The 5,184-nt window shown below is 43.6% G+C and overlaps 1 non-coding gene and 1 pseudogene across 1 annotated transcript; one reads left to right on the plus strand and one right to left on the minus strand.

Moving 5' to 3' along the window:
- Positions 1-632: 632 nt before the first annotated feature.
- Positions 633-705, minus strand: TRNAR-CCU. The gene has a single exon. It is a non-coding gene; the product is annotated as a tRNA-Arg (tRNA).
- A 3,251-nt stretch (positions 706-3,956) lies between these two features.
- Positions 3,957-4,246, plus strand: LOC116628548 (annotated as a pseudogene).
- The last annotated feature ends 938 nt before the right edge of the window (positions 4,247-5,184 follow it).

Here is a 5,184-nt window from a genome sequence, read left to right on the forward strand (position 1 = left end):
CAATAAGCCATTGCTGTTCAACTATTATCTTTTAAAAAATTTTTCATTTTGTTGTGGTAAGTCCGCTTCAAATGACAGCTACTCTCTTACAAATTTGTAAGTTGACTATTTAAGTTATTATCTCAATCTATTCACAACATAGTAAGAAGAGTGTTTTTGTCTCCATTTTTCAGGGTAAGGATTTTATAGATGAAATGAAGGGAGAATAGCTGTTACCCAAAGGGTGAATAAGGATTTGAGCCTGGGTTATCTTTTTCCAAAGCTCATGCTCTTTTCATTTCACTGTATACTGAGGAGTATCATAGACTGTACCAGATTTTTAAATCAAATCGATTTTACAAGTTGTCTTTTCACAATACCACATCTTTTATTTATTTATTTATTCTTTTTTTTTTTTTTTAAGTAGACTCCAGGGGCGCCTGGGTGGCTCAGTTGTTGGGCGTCTGCCTTCGGCTCAGGTCATGACCCCAGAGTCCTGGGATTGAGCCCCACATTGGGCTCCCTGCCCCGCAGGAAGCCTGCTTCTCCCTCTCCCACTCCCCCTGCTTGTGTTCCCTCTCTCACTGTGTCTCTCTCTGTCAAATAAATAAATAAAATCTTTAAAAAAAATTAAAAAAATAAAGTACACTCCACACCCAACGTGGGGCTTGAACTCACGACCCTGAGATCAGGAGTCACATGCTCTACCGACTGAGCCAGCCAGGCGCCCCCATAATACTGTATCTTACTACTACATTAATTTCTATTTTGGTGGATTCTAGTTTTTAAAATGGCACTAAATTTGGTGCATTAATACCACTGCTATCCAGAACCCAAAGAACCTTGGAGGAAGGGAATTATCCTGAGTAGGCAAAAATAGTTGTCACAAAGTCCAATGCCCTAGAGTTCATGACTATTTTTTTTTTAAGATTTTATTTATTTATTTGACAGAGAGAGAGACACAGCGAGAGAAGGAACACAAGCAGGGGGAGTGGGAGAGGGAGAAGCAGGCTTCCCGTGGAGCAGGGAGCCCGATGCGGGGCTCGATCCCAGGATCCCGGGACCATGACCTGAGCTGAAGGCAGACGCTTAACGACTGAGCCACCCAGGCGCCCCGAGTTCATGACTATTCTTAAAAGAGTCATAGGGAGCAGGGTGTTTGAAGGCAAGACAGAGGAAAATAGAGAGAGATACTCAGGCTACTGTGTGCAGTGTGTGCTGTAGCTGATGGTGCTAAAGCCACAGGCGGGGACCAGACCGTGACGAGATTTGTGCCTTAAACTGAAGGGTTTGGATTTTGTTCTGAATCCAATGCAGTGCCTTTGAAGGAGTGCAGGCAGATGTGCCCCCTGATTAGACTTTTGTTTCAGAAAGATCATTGTAGGATAGATCACGGGATCTCACTGGGTCAGAGCCGAAGACAGCAGTCAAGATGTCCCTGCAGTAAAATGGAAAAAAAGCGGCAAGAGCCTGAAATTGTGGCCATTGTGAAGAAAGAGAAAGGGACTGTTAAGAAAGAAACTGGTATGAAGAGAATTTAATAACTGATGTGGGGAAGATTGGTGGAAGAGAAGAAGGAGATTCCGATAATCCCTGAATTTCTGGTTTTCACTGTGGTTTGCACTGAGAGAAGCAGCTGAAGTTGGTTTTGGTCATGCTGTGTGGGGTGCTTACTGGGTCTGAATAGTTGACCTATAAAGGATGTTTTATCCTCATCCTGGTCTTTCAGTATTATTTTTCTCCATATGCCCTTTTGCACTTAAAGAAAAAAAAAGATGCATGGAAGTGAAGAAACTATTTCAAGGACACCCACTGAATCTATGCTTACATGTCAAACTGAAAAAGAAAATAGAGATACTTATCTTAAAAGCTAAGTAACATATAAAACACTTTTAGTATAAACAGGAAAATAATTGTTTGGGGATCTAGACATTATTTTGTCACTGAGGTAAATTAGTCTTTATTTCTCTCCGGTTCTCTCTTATCTACGTTTACAAAGTTACATTTATGTGCGATCTGCAAACCAAGGAAATTTGCTATTCAAATTTTCCTAGTTGCCTGTGAATATTCTGCTCCAATTTACAGATTCTTAGATCACATTTTAATTGATAAAAAACATAAAGGGTCAAATGCATATTTTCTCATCTATAAAATTGTATCTAACTTGATTTCCTCTGATTTTGTTCCCTTCGTTACCTCACCAAGAGCCAACATCTATTAGGAAAAGAAATTCTATCATATGGCAGAATTCTTAAATATTTTATAAAGTTGTTTTCTGTTCTACTTTCTTCTTTGACAAAAGTGCTTTTAAAGAAAAAAGAGTGGGGCGCCTGGGTGGCTCAGTCGGTTAAGCGTCTGCCTTAGACTCAGGTCATGATCCCAGCGTCCTGGGATTGAGCCCCACATTGAGCTCCCTGCTCAGCAGGGAGTCTGCTTGTCCCACTTCTTCTGCCTGCCACTCCCCTTGCTTGTGCTCTCCCGCTCTCTCTGTCAAATAAGTAAATAAAATCTTTAAAAATAAATACATAAGTAAATAAAAATTTTAAAGAAATTTATTTATTTATTTTAGAGAGAAAGAACGGGGGGGGGGGCAGGGAGAGGGAGAGAAACTTTTTAAGCAAACTCCGTGCCCAGCATGGAGCCCCATGTGGGGCTAGATGTGAGGCTCGATCTCATGACCCTGAGATCAGGACCTGAGCCAAAACCAAGGGTCAGATGCTTAACCAACTATGCCAGACGCCCCTAGAAAACTGCTTTTTTTTTTTTTTAAGAATTTATTTATTTTAGAGAGAGAGAGTGAGAAAGAGCATGAGAGGGGAGACAGTCAGAGGGTGAAGCAGACTCCCCATTGAGCAGGGAGCCCGATGGGGGACTCGATCCCAGGACTCCAGGATCATGACCTGAGCCGAGGCAGTCGCTTAACCAACTGAGCCACCCAGGCACCCTAGAAAACTGCTTTTTGAAGGAATACTATTTCACATTTTCTGAATCACTTTCTATAGCTGTTTCAGCAGTTGTGAGGTGAAATGTGTCCTCAATTTGTAGTTCTCTTCAGGCTTCCCCCCTCCTTTTTTTTTTTAAGATTTTATTTATTTATTTGGCAGAGAGAGACACAGCGAGAGAGGGAACACAAGCAGGGGGAGTGGGAGAGGGAGAAGCAGGCTTCCCAGTGAGCGGGCAGCCTGATGCGGGGCTCGATTCCAGGACCCTGGGATCATGACCTGAGCAGAAGGCAGACGCCTAACGACTGAGCCACCCAGGCGCCCCTTCAGGCTTCCCTTTACTTCACAGTTTCCTAACTGTGAATGGTCACTATTATCTATTGGAGGGAGTGGGGAGTAATACTACCTTAAGACACTATGACACTCCCTGTCTTTCAATAAGGAGTTGTTTCAAACACTAGAGCACGTCTATAAAAGAGTACTTCACCTGTTTGACCTACTCAGCTGATTTTCACGTTGGCTCTTCATGTACCAGGCATGTTGCCCTCGATGAACTGGAAAATATCCCAGTGGATAAGAAGGTCAGAAGCCTTCTGGAGGTGTCTTTCAGTCTAAGATTACTGTTTTTGTCCCTGAAGGTCAAAGTAAATCGTGTTGACCAAATGGTAGAACATGCAATCACAATGATATTTTCTAACTATACATTTTCTATTGGAAAGACTGTCCTGTATCTCATCCAGGACCTTACTCAAACGTGCCATCACACTCCTGAAACCAAGGCTGGGCCTATATTAATTTCATAACATGACCCTGGACTTTTAGAGTCCCTTATATTTGATTTATTAAAATGTGTTGTGATAGAAGATGCTGTGGTGTCTGATAATACCACATTACTTATGGTATTAAGGCTTATACTACACTGCAATCAATAGAAATGACCTACGGATGCATGCAACAACTTGGCTGAATCTCCAAGGAATTTCTCTGAACAGTAAATGTCAATCTCAACTCTTTGGTCTCAGCTGCAGGAACGAGATGACGAAGGGGACGTCATCTGGAGAGCATTGCAATGAGACATGCATGCTGTGCCATTGCTGTGGTCTAAGACCTACCACCTTCAGAAGTCAGCCTGTGGCCAATACGGCTATCCTGCCAAGTGGGAGCGGACGTGTGACTGGAGTGCCAAGGCTAGAAGACCAAATACCACCGCGACAGATCAGATCAGGCACCTACAAATTGCATTTCACAGATTCAGGCCTGGATTTTGAGAAGGAACAACACCTAAACCCAAAAGGGCAGCTGTTGTAACATCCAATTCATCTTAAGCATTTCAACAACGAGGATTCACACAATAAATGTTCTGGTTTAAAAAAAAAAGAGTCAGTGGCGCCTGGGTGGCTCAGAGGGTTATGCATCTGCCTTGGACTCCCGTTGTGATCCTGGGACCCAAGGATCAATCCCCTCCCTGCCCCACTTGCAGGCTCCCTGTTCAGCGGGAAACCTGCTTCTCCCTCTTCCCCTGACCCTCCCCCCCGCTTGTGCTGTCTCTCATTCTCTCTCTCAAATAAATAAATAAAATCTTTTTAAAAAGTCAATCTAAAAAGGCAACATTCTGTATGATTCCATTTATATAACATTTTTTCAAAGATTTATTTATTGTGGCGCCTGGGTGGCTCAGTCGGTTGAGCGTCTGCCTTCAGCTCAGGTCATGATCCCAGGGTCCCGGGATAGAGCCCCACATCAGGCTCTCTGCTCAGCGGGGAGTCTGCTTCTCCCTCTCCTTCTGCCTGCAGCTCCCCCTGCTTGTACTCTCTCTGTCTGTCAAATAAATAAATAAAATTAAAAAAAAAAGATTTATTTATTTGAGAGAGAGAGAGAGCACAAGAGGGAGAGGGAGAAGCAGGCTCCCCACTGAGCAGAGGAGCAGGGAGCCCACTGCTGGGTTCCATCTCAGGACCCCGGGATCATGACCTGAGCTGAAGGCAGAGGCTCAACCAACGGAAACACCCAGGCACCCCTACCCTATAAACATTTTTTATTTTTTTATTTTTTAAGATTTTATTTATTTATTTGAGAGAGAGAGAGAGAGCGCACATGAGAGGGGGAGGGTCAGAGGGAGAAGCAGACTCCCTGCTGAGCAGGGAGCCCGATGCGGAACTCGATCCCAGGACTCTAGGATCATGACCTGAGCCGAAGGCAGTCGCTTAACCAACTGAGCCACCCAAGCGCCCCTATAAACATTTTTTAAATGACAACATTGTAG

Source organism: Phoca vitulina, unplaced genomic scaffold (assembly GCF_004348235.1).
Source record: "Phoca vitulina isolate PV1807 unplaced genomic scaffold, GSC_HSeal_1.0 scaffold3, whole genome shotgun sequence".
NCBI classification, from domain to species: Eukaryota; Metazoa; Chordata; class Mammalia; order Carnivora; family Phocidae; genus Phoca; species Phoca vitulina.